Source organism: Schistocerca cancellata, chromosome 3 (assembly GCF_023864275.1).
Source record: "Schistocerca cancellata isolate TAMUIC-IGC-003103 chromosome 3, iqSchCanc2.1, whole genome shotgun sequence".
In the NCBI taxonomy this organism is placed as follows: domain Eukaryota; kingdom Metazoa; phylum Arthropoda; class Insecta; order Orthoptera; family Acrididae; genus Schistocerca; species Schistocerca cancellata.
In genome coordinates, this window is record NC_064628.1 from 633,103,624 (window position 1) to 633,120,394 (window position 16,771).

Below are 16,771 nucleotides of genomic sequence, written 5' to 3' on the forward strand. Positions count from 1 at the left end.
CTTCCCAAGCGCTATTCGCGAGTGGAACAGCGTTCAACGGCTCAGTTTGTGGTACAAAAAGTACCCTCCGCCACACACCATTAAGTGGCTTGCGGAGTATGATATGGATGTATGTGTTCAAACAACTTAAGGGAACGCATCGAGATGACGTCTTCGAAAATCGCCGATATTTCGACAGGTGAACATCGTCATTTTCAAGACACAAATAATACACTATGCGCGGAAAGACAATACACACGCCGTAAACAGCTAACGCCCCCGCACATCCAAAGATGGCCATCGTCAGAAGTTATCGATAGTACATATTAATTGCCATACTGGTCACCATATTATGATTCTTGGTCGTAATTCTGGGCAACGCTCTCTCGCTGCGACTGTACCTGCAAAATGCCAGGATGTGCATCTGTAGAAATTTCGACCACTGTCTAAGACGTCAAAAATGGCTCCGAGCACTATGGGACTTAACTGCTGAGGTCATCAGCCCCCTAGAACTTAGAACTACTTAAATCTAACTAACCTAAGGGCATCACACACATACATGCCCGAGGCAGGATTCGAATCTGCGACCGTAGCGGTCGCGCGGTTCCAGACTGTAGCGCCTAGAACCGCTCGGCCACCCCGGCCGGCTCTAAGACGTCGCCCGCCTGCATCCCAGTAAGCTGTTGGACAGTTTATACGTCGGGAGAAACTCACGTTTCACTCGTACTATCTATGATAACAGGCGACACTAAAAGCTATGTCTTGTCGACTAAGAACATATTGGTAGCAGACATTTGTTGTTCGATTGCGTACTAAATGTTCTTGTTTTGCTATCGTTAATTTGAATAAAACGTCCTAAACTTCAAACAAACGGCAAGCTGAACATAATCCGTATTCAACCGCTTTGAAAACGTATGGAACAAATAAATAATAAATCCGAATAATGCTGCAGTGATATCGCTGTAGCATTGAGCGAAATAAAATTCAGAAGAGCCATTGATTAAGTAGCACTGTGTTAGGTATTATCCAGCAAGGATCAAGTTCCACAGTGCTACGAGAATACCTACCGATCAGTAATTTTATATACAACTGCAATATAACTGCAACGTAGCCTTTTCTACTAACAACAGCTTGCACAGCAACCTTAGACAGAATTTAAAATCAGAATGGTCTTCCCTCCAGAACTCAGGAATCTATCAAATTAGTTGTGACACATGTAAAGCCTATTACATAGGCCAAACAGGTCGCGCTTTCTCTGTTAGATACAAGGAGAATCTTTTAGGGAAAAATGGTTCTAACATTCATAGCTCAACCTTCGCGGACCACCTGTTGATCGCAGGCCACAAACCTATGGAAATTAATGGCCTCGGAATTTTGCACTGTGAAAGAAAAGGCTTTAGACTAAACATTTTGGAAGAGTTACAGATCTTCAAACATCTTTCTCTGAATGATGGCCTCATATTAAATGAACAACTCTAGTCACGTAACAAAAATTTTTTCAATGGCTTAAAGCCGTTACTTAAAGATGTCTGATAGCAAATGTTGGTTATCCGCTTCCCTGTTAGGCTCTTAAATACTGTTTTCCTCTCCCCTGCTTTTATGATTTACATTCTGTTAATTTGTCAGTCACTATTACATTAATTTCATACAGATGTCGTTACAGCTTTGTAAATTCTGCTACTACGGCCCGCTCGCGCAGTCGCTGCTATTTATTCGTGTCCTATACCGTTGTAGTGTCCTTAGTGGCATATTTATATATTGTTTTAAAATTTTGACTATACCTGTTATGTATCAGGTGGAAAAGGTTTTAATGTTTTTATTAGAGTGATGTCGCTCAAATTTCCTTTTAACCACATGTGAGTATTTTTATGCAATTTTGTGTTTGTTCTAATGCCTACATGCTATTAATGTACCTTCCTGTGATATTGTTAGATAATGTAATAGTTTCTTCTGAAGAAGGCGCCCCTACTTAGCGTTGAAAACTAGTTAAAGAATTTTAAATTCTATTTGCAATCGGTTGGCTGGAAATATGTGACATTATAGTTTTATATTTGTAAGTATGTTGAATCTCTAACAGGTATTTACTTCTATGTGTATATTTCGAGGTGGCATTAAACTTTTTGTTTGCACCATACTTTGAAGCTGTCATGTTTTAAGATGCTTACCGCCCGGTGTCCGACACTTTAGTCGGACTTTTTCGGGCGTTTGTCCTCGGAAGCGGAATTCATTTATACGAACTGGTTGAAACAAAAGCAGTCTTGCGTTAAAATGGCCTGTATTGCGTTGCCTTGGTAAACTATAACGACAACAGTTTGACTTCACAGTGTAGACATATATGTAGTTCGGAAAACCAGCTGTGTAAGGCGATTAAGCATTCAGGTGTGAAATCTATTACTGTTACTGGTAGTCTCTACATAATCAGCACGATTTATGTGAGCTTATACTTATCGTCATTATTGTTACGTTTTCATGTTGATCCAGAAAAAACTGGTTTCATCCCGTCTTACCTACACTAATTTACACTGCTTTCCAATTTTAATCACAGGTAACGCCTCCAAATGTGACATTATTCCGCTAAAAAACAGCTTGAAACTGGAAGGTATGGAGCTCGCCGGAGTCTGGATTTTATACAGTTTCCAATTATCATTGATGAAACGTCAACCTCTTCCTCCAATTAGAAGTCATCGGCGTTTTGCGAAGCACAACGCTGCTCAACATTTTGTTATTTAATACTCGTGACAGCAGGTCTGGTGTTTATAGGGCCCTCAATGGTGACAGCGTCAGGTTGGCAATGTAGTTTTACTGTTTCACGTAAATTTTGGAATGTTGAATCATAAGAATTATCACTCTTCCAAAACTAACTTTTGTGCAGATTTTACTTCAAGTCCGACATAGACTACTGACATTTACATTTAAGTTCAGTGATTCCAAACTGTTTATAATGAAGGAATAGTACTTGAAGAACTGTATTTTGTAATAATGCGCTATCTCTTACGTTTCATTTTAACTGCCAAACTGCTCTCCTACTGAAATCTTTATGAATAAAAATTCAGACCTCGTGTATTTGTGCTCACAAAAGTCTAAAAGCAATAAGTCGATTGAGTTGAAATTTTGACACATCATTGCTTTCGAAGACGCGCATGCTTTTATGTATCTATTTTAATATGTATAATGTATAATAAATATGTAATATATAAAGGGGAAACGTTGTTACCAAAAATTTCGAAAAGTTAATCGATTTACTTCAAATTTTTTAGCTCAATACGTTAATGAACATTCAGACGGACATAGGCTTAGTATATGAATGGGAAACACTCTTACCAAATATCTCGAAACGTTCTTGACGGATTTAGTTAAAATTTTACACGGTACTCTCAGGAACATTCAGAAGCTAATAGGATATATATACAGGGTGAGTCACCTAACATTACCACTGGATATATTTCGTAAACCACATCAAATACTGACGAACCGATTCCACAGACCGAACGTGAGGAGAGGGGCTAGTGTAACTGTTTAATACAAACCATAAAAAATGCTCGGAAGTATGTTTTTTAACACAAACCTACGTTTTCTTAAATGGAACCCCGTTAGTTTTGTTAGCACATCTGAACATATAAACAAATACGTATTCAGTGCCGTTTGTTGCATTGTAAAATGTTAATTACATCCGGAGATATTGTAACCTAAAGTTGACGCTTGAGTACCACTCCTCCGCTGTTCGATCGTGTGTATCGGAGAGCACCGAATTACGTAGGGATCCAAAGGGAACGGTGGTGGACTTAGGTACAGAAGAGACTGGAACACCACATTACGTCCACATGCTAACACCTTTTTATTGGTCTTTTTCACTGACGTACATGTACATTACCATGAGGGGTGAGGTACACGTACACGCGTGGTTTCCGTTTTCAATTACGGAGTGGAATAGAGTGTGTCCCGACTTGTCAGGTCAATAGATGTTCAATGTGGTGGCCATCATTTGCTGCACACAATTGCAATCTCTGGCGTAATGAATGTCGTACACGCCGCAGTACATCTGCTGTAATGTCGCCGCAGGCTGCCACAATACGTTGTTTCATATCCTCTGGGGTTCTGGGCACATCACGGTACACATTCTCCTAACGTACCCCACAGAAAGAAGTCCAGAGGTGTAAGATCAGGAGAACGGGCTGGCCAATTTATGCGTCCTCCACGTCCTATGAAACGCCCGTCGAACATCCTGTCAAGGGTCAGCCTAGTGTTAATTGCGGAATGTGCAGGTTCACCATCATGTTGATACCACATACGTCGACGCATTTCCAGTGGGACATTTTCGACCAACGTTGGCACATCATTCTGTAGAAACGCGATGTTTGTTGCAGTGCTCTGGTCTGATTTTAAACATGGTCTTATAACAGCTCTTAGTCTTTTATAAATTCTTCAGAAATTTCGAGTGAGCCTTGCTTAATGGTGGTCGATAGGAGTTACTTTGTTGATTTGTGGTGCCCGCATCTCGTGGTCGTGCGGTAGCGTTCTCGCTTCCCACGCCCGGATTCCTGGGTTCGATTCCCGGCGGAGTCAGGGATTTTCTCTGCCTCGTGATGGCTGGGCGTTGTGTGCTATCCTTAGGTTAGTTAGGTTTAAGTAGTTCTAAGTTCTAGGGGACTGATGACCATAGATTTTAAGTCCCATAGTGCTCAGAGCCATTTGAACCATTTTTTTGATTTGTGGTATTTGGGTACAACTCATAGGTGTAGGTTCTTAATTGCTGGAGATCAAGTGAATTTTGCGACTGAAGGCTTTTTGCTGTCATTTGTTATGCATTTTCAAGGTTATTGTAGAAAATGTAAAAAATTTTGCTATTTTGTCACTCAGCTCATAGAGTCGGTCTCAGCTTTCAACACTAGTGCCCAGTGCTGCCACATGGTTAAGCACGTACAGGGTGAATTGCAGGTGTTGCTAATCAGTATAGCCTATTCAGATTATATCGTGACTGATAGGCCAAAATTACCGTTGGTGTTTCTCAAAGGGCTTCAGTTGGTGGGACGCAATGGCACTTAGGTACTGGCGATGAAGCAATCTGTGGGTCTGTGGAAGAGTGTACACTAGACGGAGAACATGATTTGTACTTTGGAATTACTTCCTTCAGCATTGTACGGGAAGGTGTAGATTATAAAGCAAGTTTCTTTTTCAGTAGTCTTCCACCAGAATTGAAAAAAAAGTGATAATGTTCGAATGTACGTTGAAAAGTTTCCTTGTGGTTCACTCCTACTCTGTACAGAAGCTTTCGCAGTGGGTTGTAACCTTTCTGTGTGAAGTGTTATTTATTCGTATACTCTCGTAATATTTGTTTTTACCTACTCTTTAGTTTCTTTTGTTTATAAAACTTTTTAGTCAGCATTCTGTAACTATGTGCTGACTAGTTCCATGACCAAATAACTTTGGTTCACATGGTCCAACGGAACGTGATAAATAAGTAAAGAAATAGTGTCCTATGTTGCAGTATTGCTGCTAGTATTTTAGAGACTCGTGTCGCCGACTATTCGCTGGATCTTCGCGGAGATGGTCCTTGTGACAGATCGATACTTTTCCTCCATCGGACAGCTCTGCCAATAAGACGGCGACTACCAACGAGAAATCCAATAGCAGGAGCCTCTAGAGTAGAGCATGCTACTGCTAGCACGCTGCCACCTCTTGAGGCCGGCTTTGAAACAACTGAGACAGAATATTATTTGGCTCGTCATACACCAATGTATCTGCGTTACCATTGCATTTTGTCGCTTTTTGAAAAACACTTTCCTATTAGAGTACGCCTGGATGAGAATACTATGGATTCTGCACGGAATCTTAGATTGCTCCTCGCTTAGAGTGTTCTAACGAGAGATTAGTCTGATTTAAAAAATACTGTGTGATTTATTATGCAGCCCACTTTCACCGATATATCGTGGTCGTACTGAAATATGGAAGTTGTGTCCCTCTCTTTCCACTGCGTAGTATACCCAGCGCGTATCTTTATACACTCTATGACAAAAAAAGATGATGTTCCACGAAGGAATTGTTCGAATGGAACGGAAATCGGCAGATGATTACATCTCAAAAAAATTGGATGATTTATTTAAGGGAAAGAGCTTTACAAACTGAGCAAGCCAATAACGCGTTGGCCGGCCGCTATGGCGAAGCGGTACTAGGCGCTTCAGTCCGGAACCGCGCAGGTTCGAATCCTGCCTCGGCCGTGGATGTGTGTGATGTCTTTAGGTTAGTTAGATTTAAGTAGTTCTAAGTCTAGGGGACTGATGACGTCAGATGTTAAGTCCCATAGTGCTTAGAGCCAATTTTTTGAATAACGGGTTGGTCCACCTCTGTCCCTCATGCAAACAGTTATTCGGCTTGGCACTGATCGAGAGAGTTGTTGGATGTCTTCTTGAGGCATTTCGTGCCAAATTCTGTCCAATTAGCGCCATAGAGCGTCAAAATCCCGAGCTGGTTTGAGGGCCCTGCCCATAATGCTCCAAACGTTCTCAGTTGGGGAGAGATCCAGAGATCTTGCTGGCCAATGAAATGAAATGGCATCCCAGATTATGACGCATGGTTGTCGGGCGGTATAATTTTATTCCATCCAATGAGTTTCCAGGCCGAAGACAACTATGAAGACGCCCCGGACAGCCGTGGGATATCAACATGACACTCGTCCGCCATACGGCCCGACAACCAGGAGCGATGGTCTGCCATGATTCACAGGAGGACCTTTTTGGTTGTCTTCCGTGGCACCCTTACAGTACACGTAGACGATCTTCTACGCCCCGTTTTGTTGCGCTCCATGGCAAGCCATCCTGGGCTTACATTTCAGCACGATGACGCCCGTCCGCACACGGTGAGAGTTTCTACTGCTTGTCTTCGTGCTTTCCAAACCCTAAATTGCTCAACAAGGCCGCCGGATCTCCCCCCAACTGAGAACGTTTCGAGCATTACGGGCAAGGCTCTCCAAACATCTCGGGATTTTGACGATCAGACGCGCCAAATGGACAGAATTTGTCAAAATATTCCTCAAAGGGTCATCCAAAAACGCCATCAACCAATGTCAGGCCGAGCAGCTGCTTACATAAGAGCAGGAGGTGTACCAACGTGTGCCGGCCGGTGTGGCCGAGCGGTTCTAGGCGCTACAGTCTGGAACCACGCGAACGCTACGGTCGATGGTTCGAATCCTGCCTCGGGCATGGATGTGTGTGATGTCCTTAGGTTAGTTAGGTTTAAGTAGTTCTAAGTTATAGGGGACTGATGACCTCAGAAGTTAAGTCTCATTGTGCTCTGAGCCATTTTTGTACCAACGTGTTATCGATTTGCTGGATTTTTGAAGCGCTTTCTATTGAATAAATCATTCAATTTTTCTGAAATTGTAATAATTTGATTGTCTGCACATGTGCATCAAATCTACCGATTTTCGTCTCGTTCGGATAATTCATTCGGAATGCGTCTTTTTTTTTGTCTTAGAGTGTATGTGGAAAACAATCATGAACGACAGGAAATGAAAGAAAAGGTAGGATTGACACATAGCACGTTCTCTTGAATAGCATCAAGACACAGTACGTCACAATAGATTGCGTTTGTGACTTCAGCTTTGGAGACGTATTTCCAAACATTACTGATGTAAAAGCAAATCATCAAAGAGGCAGACTCTCACCATATGCCATACTAAGGGGTAACACGAAACAGAAACGGCGCCCTAGCACTTAACGTCTTGTAAACGACGAGGTAGGAGCACAATCTCGTATTGGACAAAGACGTGGAAGGAACTGGGCCAGTGTTTCTCTTAAGGGAATTCGGGAATTCACGAAACACGTCGGTCTGGACGGCGGGGCGATGACTTAACATCCGGCGACAAGAGGTCGTAAATGGCGGAAACCTGAGAAGAGTGTTTTTGTATTCCGACAAATGCGAGATGTTCATTTGGTAATGCGATGGCAGACAGCATGTGTTGCTTGTGCAAATGCAAAAATAGCCAGGCACTGTTTTATCAGCAGAATAACAGAAGCGATTGCAGCTTGATAAATCGAAATGCTTTCCCTTGTAAGTTTTAGGAACTAGAATTATAATTATAGACGCCTGTGACAACCGAGACTGAAAAGTTTAAGGCAGGTAAGCAGCAGTTCACCTTACACTTTCTACAGTCCTCAATCTCTTCACTTTTTAATTTTCTTTCTTTTGCTTTTTTTTAACCTTATCATCTCTTTTGTTCTGTCCTTAATTTCTTACTTGTTTACATTAATTTCTTTTATGTCCGCGTGCACTATTCCAGGCTAGTTGGGTTTGTCTTTTAAGTTTTCAAAATACTGTGCCACTTCGGTGGGAGTCATTCTTTGGATGTGCCTACAGAAAATTGTTGTTCTTTTCCTAACACCATTTTTAATTGTTTCTACATGACTGTATACTTCTACAGTACTTCTCAATTTACATAAGTCTACTGTTATTATATTTCCTAATACCTTCCTCGCAATCTCTCTCTCCTCTTTCATGAATTCTTAATTTTCTTTTATTGAGCCTGGAATTAGCGTCTCTGATGCATATATGCATTCAGGTCGAATTATTGCCTTGTAACGATTAATTTTTGCATTTCCAGAGAATGATTTTTATTTAAAAATATCTATCGGTAAGCAAGGTATGGAGTTGACCTCTCCCATCGGACACCTCCCGGGGTAGCGGATAGAGGAATACCAACCATACATGATTGGTACCAGAGAAATAAAATACCTGGGATGGACCGAAGGTGGCTACCACAGGGTGTGTCTGAACCACATGTTAGTGAGGTCTGAACAACCAGATCTGGGGCTGACAGCTATAACCTTGAAAGTTAGTTCAGGATCTTCCCAGCGAACTACTACTATGTAGAAGATGTGAATCGCCACACTGCGAGCTTAGTGTGTGGTAAACTAAATCGCCGCTTCCATGTACATAGATTATACCAAGATTTGCGAGCATCTGTTGGTTTTACGTCATGGATTCAGTTCCGGAGCGATTTTTTTTGTACCACTTCTGATGTCAGGATACGATGTGCTGTGGACTTTTTCTTTTCAAACGAATACCAAATTGACCTATTCAGCTTTCAGATTTCCCCCTTGGAAAATTTAAGGCTTGCGCTATTACAGATCTTATGCAATATGTTGGTAGGTAACGTCTAGCAGGATATGTCGAAAATAAAAGCCTTTCTTTCTCAAAAAGACCTGTTAAGCTGTCAGACAGAGAACTTTTCTCCTTTTTCTCTTATGTCCTTACTCCACAATACGGTGCCGGGGACTTAAAACTCGATCTCTACATACATTCTCTGCAAACCGCTGTACAGCGCATGACGGAGGGTACTTTGTAACATAGCTAGTTATTCCCTTGGAAATAGAGTCAGGGCAAGTGATTGCTTATATGGGTGTGAGCGAGCCCAAATCTCCCTTATTTTGTCCTTACAGTCATTACATTGAAGGCAGCAGAACTGTTTTCCAGTACATTGCAACTGCTGATTCTCTAAACTTTCTCGACAGCGTCTTCTGGAAAGACAGTTTCTTCCAACCAAGGAGTCCCATCTAAACTTACGGAGAATATACCTGATACTCTCCCACTGATTGAACCTATTGATGACAGTCTATTAACGTGCATCAAAACTGCTCTGATGCCATCACACCAGATGGGGATCCCAAACTAAGCGCTACCGCCGAAAGGATCTTACAAGCTTTCTGTACGCGAAAACCTTTATAGTTGCAGTACCGTTTCCCAGTACTGTAGTCGGCCGTTCGACTTCCCTACAACTGGCCTTATGTGGTCGTTCCTTTTCGTGTCGTTTCGCAACATTACGCCTAGATATTTAACAGACATGCCTGAGCCAGGTAGCATACCATTAGTAATGTATTCGAACATTATACGAATGTTTCCGCTACTGATAACTTACATGTTGTCCACATTAAAAGCAATTCATGGAGCCGAAAAGAAATTCTGTCCAATTCATCCTGAACCCGCCCGTACAGTCATTCAAAGGCGACTCATTTCGGCGTACACCGTCATCAGCAAACGGGGACATTAGCTGACAATTTGGTGTTAGGTACTTACACTGAGGTGACAAAAGTCATAAGATAGCGATATGCACAAATACAGACGACGGTAGTATGGCGTACACAAGCTATAAGGGGCAGTGCATTGGTGGGGTTGTCATTTGTACTAAAGTGATTCATGTGAGACGGTGTCCGACGTGATTATGGCCGCACAGACTTTGAACGCAGAATGGTAGTTGGAGCTAGACGCGTGGGGACATTTCATTTCGTAAATCGTTAGGGAGCTCAATATTCCGAGATTCACAGAGTCAAGAGTTGCCGAGAATACCAAATCTCTGGCATTACCTCAAACTAGGGACAGCGCAGTGGTCGATGGCCTTCATTTAACGACCGAGAAGAGAGGAGTTTGCATGTAGATGTCAGTGCTAATAGATAAGCAACACTGCATGATAAATCGGCAGAAGTCAATGTGGGACGTACGACGGACGATCATTAGGACAGTGTTGCGAAATTTGGCGTTAATGGGCTGTGGCAGCGGACGACCGTCATCGCCTGCAGCAGGTCACATGGACTCGTGGCCATATCGGTTGGACCCTGGACGACTGGCTAACCGAGGGGCAGAGACTACAGAGCAAAAGTGTTTATATGGACTGGACTTGGTTCTCTGGTCCAACTGAACCGATCATTAACTACAAACGGTTATTGTCAGCTGGTTGAAGACCTTTTGCAGCCATTCTGCACTTATGTTCCCAAACGATGATGGAATTTTTATGGATGACAAAGCGCCGCCATGTCGCAGGGCTGCAATTGTTTGAGATTGGCTTGAAGGACATTCTGGACTATTGGAGCGAATGATTTGGCCACCCACATCGCCCGACATGAATCCCATAGAACGTTTATGGGACGTAATATAGAGGTCAGTTCGTGTGCAAAACCCTGCGCTGGCAACACCTTCGCAGTTATGGACGGTCATAGAGGCAGCGTGGCTCCGTATTTGTGCAGGGGACTTCCAGTGATTTGTGTAGTCTATGCCACGTCAAACTGCTGCACTACACGAAGCAGCTACGTCTAGACTACCACGTTAAAAAATTATTCAATCTCGCAAAATTTGAAACGGATATTTCTGGATCAGACATAACCACGATTTAGCGACGCGATCACGATGGTCGTATTTGGCCGATGCTTGTAATTACTTTATGGATTAAGAATTTAACTCAGTAAGAAGTCGGGTACTTTGAACGGGTGGACTAAATCCTGTTACCAGCGAAGCTTGGCTGAAAACTGGAAATGACAGAGAGACAAGATAATTTTCAATTCTTTTGTAATTTACATCAGTTCGATATTCCTCTAGCTTCCAGAACGGGTATTGAATGATTAAACTTCCATTCGCAATCGATGTCCGTCATCATCAACATTAACATGGGCATTAATACACTCTTGTACTCATTATAGTATCGAAGCAAACAGCCTGTAAATGTCGGCTTGATGAATTTATTGCCGTACCTGAAATTCATGCTGTGTCAGGTTATTTATTCTGCTGGCTGGGGACTGGTATGGAAGTATATGACACTGCCTTCCCATCGCATCGCAGACACGTTCTATCAGAGGACTGGGTACGCCAGTCAGAGATCCATACTTCCTCAAGGCTTTTGTAGTGTTAACTGCACTGTGTGGATCGCAATATCGTGCTCTAATATGCCGTTTGGTACTCTGGTTACGAAGACTATGAGAAGAGCGAGTACCACTCTTGCTGCATTCTGGCGAGCGTTCTGCTCCTCTTCAACAGTTACCAACTGAGTGCTGTTGCCATATTCAATAGGTCCTCCACACCATCATACCAAGAGCTGGGCAGGTGTGAGCCACGAGACTCGCTGCTTCCTGTGAGCTTACATCAGGTCGCCTACGGGCACTTTGGCGTCGAAGTGACCGCCACAGACAGACGTGAGACTCATAGCTGAACGTCCCAGAATGCCAGTCAGAGTCCCAGGTGACTTTGGGTCTACACGCTAGACTATGTTGTCTGTGTCTTCAGCGGTAAAATACATATGGAAGCTCCAAATCTCAACCTAACTTATATACTAGTGGCCATTAAACTTGCTACACCAAGAAGAAATGCAGATGATAAGCGGGTATTCATTGGACAAATATACTATACTAGAACTGACATGTCATTACATTTTCTCGCAATTTTGGTGCATATATCCTGAGAAATCACTACCCAGAACAACCACACTTGATACACCTGGGCATTGAGTCAAACATAGGATGGCGTGTACAGGTACAGCTGCCCATGCAGCTTCAACACGATACCACAGTTCATCACGAGTAGTGACAGGCGTATTGTGACGAGCCAGTTGCTCGGCCACCATTGACCAGACGTTTTCAATTGGTGAGAGATCTGGAGAATGTGCTGGCCAGGGCAGAAGTCGAACATTTTCTGTATCCAGAAAAGCCCGTACAGGACCTGCAACATGCGGTCGTGCATTATCCTGCTGAAATGTAGGGTTTCGCAGGGATCGAATGAAGGGTAGAGCCACGGGTCGTAACACATCTGAAATGTAACGTCCACTGTTCAAAGTGCCGTCAATGCGAACAAGAGGTGACCGAGACGTGTAACCAATGGTACCCCATACCATCATGCCGGGTGATACGCCAGTATGGCGATGACGAATACACGCTTCCAATGTGCGTTCACCGCCATGTCGCCATCCGCGGATGCGACCATCATGTTGCTGTAAACAGAACCTGGATTCATCCAAAAATATGACGTTTTGCCATACGTGCCCCCAGGTTCGTCGTTGAGTACACCATCGCAGGCGCTCCTGTCTGTGATGCAGCGCCAAGGGTAACCGCAGCCATAGTCTCCGAGCTGATAGTCCATGCTGCTGCAAACGTCGTCGAACTGTTCGTGCAGATGGTTGTTGTCTTGCAGACGTCCCCATCTGTTGACTCAGGATCGAGACGTAACAGCACGATCCATTACAGTCATACGGATAAGATGCCTGTCATCTGGACTGCTAGTGATACGAGCCCGTTGGGATCCAGCACGGCGTTCCGTATTATCCTCCTGAACCCACCGATTCCATATTCTGCTAACAGTCATTGGATCTCGACCAACGCGAGCAGCAATGTCGCGATACGATAAACCGCAATCGCGGTAGGCTACAATCCGACCTTTATCAAACTCGGAAACGTGATGGTACGCATTTCTCCTCCTTACACGAGGCATCACAACAACGTTTCACCAGGCAACGCCGGTCAACTGCTTATTGTGTATGAGAAATCGGTTGGAAACTTTCCCCATGTCAGCACGTTGTAGGTGTCGCCACCGGCGCCAACCTTGTGTGAATGCTCGGAAAAGCTAATCATTTGCATATCGCAGCATCTTCTTCCTGTCGGTCAAATTTCGCATCTGTAGCACGTCATCTTCGAGGTGTAGCAATTTTAATGGCCAGTATTGTAGTAGCTGTTCCCGACGGTTCATGGTGACACACTGCCTGTAAACTTTCCCCGGGTTTCAGTACCTGTCGTCCGTTTATTCGTCAAAGTAATTCTAACAATCTTATTGTCTTGTAGGGGTGTCCTTCGTGCCTACTCTTCTTGGCACACTGTTGTCCTGGCTCCATCTCGCCACCCACTCGTGCTGCGGTCACTACATTACAGCTTGTGAGATCTGTCGATGTAATGCTGCCATGTCCCTCAAGCTAATAACTCTACGTTCCTCACAATGCGAAAGATGCCTGTAAGTTTTCAAGGAGATGCAGCATTTCTCGATTTCTGCAAAGCATTTGGCTCAGTACGATAGCTACTTTTATTATCAAGAGTATGATCTTATTGGACGCAGATTTTTTCGATAGCTAGGACGCCGGAGGCTGTCTTGGACGGAGAGTCAGCGACATATGTAAAAGTAACTTCGAGTATGCCCCAGGGAAGCGTGTTGGGACGCTTGCTATTCAAGCCGTATATTAATAATCTTGCGGACGATATTAATAGTAACATCGTACTAGTCGCAGATTATGCAGTTATCTATACTGAAGTACTGTCTGTAAGAAGCTGCGTAGTTATTCATTCAGATCTGGATAAGATTTCAAGGTGGTACAAAGATTCGCGACGTGGTTTAAACTTTCATAAATGTAAAATTGTGCTCCTCACAATACGAAGAAACGTTGACAATAACATTAATGAGTCACGATTGGCATCGATCGACTCATACAAATAGTTGTGTGTGTGGCAATTTGTAGAGATACGAAATGGAAAGATCGCATAGTCTCAGTCGTGGATAAAGCAGGTGGTAGATTGCAGTTCATTGGTAGATTACTAGGGAAATGCAATCAGTTTACAAAGAGATCGCATACAAAACACTCTTGAGGCCCATCTTTGAATACTGCTCAAGTGAGTGGGACGTGTACCACACAGGATTAACAGGAGAGTACTGAACGCATACAATGAAGGACAACAGGAATGGTCACAGGTTTGTTCCACCTACGAGAGTGTGTCACGAGGCTGAAAGAACTGAACTGACGGACAGACCTTTGAAGATAGGCGCAAACTATCCCAAGGAAGCCTTCTTAGAAAGTTTCAAGAGCCAGCTGTAAGTGACGAATATAGTAATACATTACAACCCCACACCATAAAGATTGCGAAGACAAGTTCAGAGTAATTACAGCACGCACATAGGCGTTTAATCAATCATTCATTCCGCGCTCCATACGCAGATAGAACGGGAAGAAGCATTAATACGTGATACAGTGGGGCGTACCGCCGGCCATGCACATCACAACTGTTAGCACAGTACAGGTGTAGATGTAGCTGCACGTGAACATTCTGTGGTCACGGGTGTTGCAGTGTCCACCTGAAAAGTTTCAGTATCGTTAGACACGCCCAACAGGCGTCGTGTACCACAGGCATGAAAATAATGGAGTATTAGTTTGGTGTCGTTCAGTGAAGGTATTCCTGGTCTAACACTTCCAATTTCCATCATTGTAGCTGTCAGGATGGACAGATTTCACGAAGGATTTCTTGGTATGGGATGGTAAGGCGTTTTAAACTACCCTGGGAAAGGATGTGGGCGGTCTTGAAGTGGAAGGAAGATGGAATCTGGTGACAGAGCGCATCATCAGACCAGTGTTATCATATATAAAGATGGTATCTGTTCTTTCGAACAAGTCCGAAAGAACAGATACCATCTTCATAAATAGCTAAGGCTAACCGGCCATTGACCTCCTTCTTCTGTGCCGGATGCACACGCATTGACCGAACTCTTACGGGACTCGGTAAGATTGTCTGCCGCGAGTAATGACTATAATGGGCAGGAGCACTACGAATGTAGTGTGTGGACAGTAAGTTGGGAATGTGGGTCTCACGGGGAGCGTGCAAGGGATAAATCCCTGCAGTCGTACTATCCTCTGTGCCCTCGGTGGCTCAGATGGATAGAGTGTCTGCCATGTAAGCAGGAGATCTTGGGTTCGAGTCCCAGTCGGGGCACACATTTTCAACTGTCCCCGTTGAGTTATATCAACGCCTGTCGACAGCTTAGGGTCTTTATTTAATTATCATTTCAGTACTATCATAGGTGGGGGATGGAGTGGGTGTTGAGATTAGATACTGCGCGATGTGTAGGACTGACGAGGTGTGGGATATTTATCAGATGGTACATCATTTATCTTTGCCGTCGATGGAGCAGGACGCATCGACTGCAGAGATCGTAGACGTTGTAGGCTTAGGGGCTCCGCCACAAGCGGTGGTAACTACGCCGGCCACGCGTCTAAGCCGCGTGGGAAAGTAAAAAATTCTGATAAACCTGGCCGCAGAGTAGACGGAAGATGGTTCTCTTCAGGAAGCTCCATCAAGAATAAATTGTCTTTACTTCACGTCTATGGACACAAATTTTTATGTCATCAGACTACCAGTTTCGGTCTATAATGACCATCCTCATGTCTGCAGAAAAATATGGGAAAAACACAAATACAACTAGCAGATTGTCTACAGCTTAAAACAATGAAATACGCCATGAAGAAAAGTTTTGTTGACATACATGTGCATTTGTGCGCTTTAAATATGATCGGGCATACCTGCTTTATAAAAACATGTCCTAATATACTGGAGCCTTAGTGGCATCGTCAAATGCTGAACACTAAATCAGGCGAGCATAGTCAGACATCTATAAATAATAGTACACACAAGAGTCATCTTGTCAGCAGCACTACTGTTCAAAACAAACTGCCATACAAAAAATTCGGTCTAAGGCGCTGCAGTCATGGACTGTGCGGCTGGTCCCGGCGGAGGTTCGAGTCTTCCCTCGGGCATGGCTGCGTGTGTTTGTCCTTAGGATAATTTAGGTTAAGTACTGTGTAAGCTTAGGGACTGATGACCTTAGCAGTTAAGTCCCGTAAGATTTCACACACATCTGAATATTTTTGCAAAATATTTCTGTAAGCGTCCACATGTTCTTCAATGCTAATTATACGATGTAAAATAAAGGGGGATACAATCAGTAAAGTCTGTAATGGGCTTATTAGGTGTAAGAGGCATTACAGTCATAAAAAGCAATATCGCCACTTGAGCTTATGTCAATTACTGTCTCTTAACTTTTTTCCTTTTTAACAATCTAACCTTTGTCGTGTTTTATTTGATTGCCTTTTATTACTGTAATGCCCCTTACACCTTACAATCCAATTACAGACTTTACTGATTGTACCCCCTTTATTTTACATCGTACAATTAGCACTAAAGAATATGTGTACGCTTATAGTAGCAACGTCTGGTGAACTTACGACACAAAC

The 16,771-nt window shown here is 43.4% G+C and overlaps 1 protein-coding gene and 1 non-coding gene across 2 annotated transcripts in view; one reads left to right on the top strand and one right to left on the bottom strand.

Annotated features, from left to right (window-relative positions):
- The window catches only part of LOC126175567 (serine/threonine-protein phosphatase PP1-alpha-like), a 624,274-nt gene that overhangs the window by 60,406 nt on the left and 547,097 nt on the right, over nucleotides 1-16,771 (bottom strand). The gene's annotated exons all lie outside the window — the stretch shown is intronic.
- Nucleotides 15,399-15,473, top strand: Trnat-ugu (transfer RNA threonine (anticodon UGU)). Its single transcript has one exon. It is a non-coding gene; the product is annotated as a tRNA-Thr (tRNA).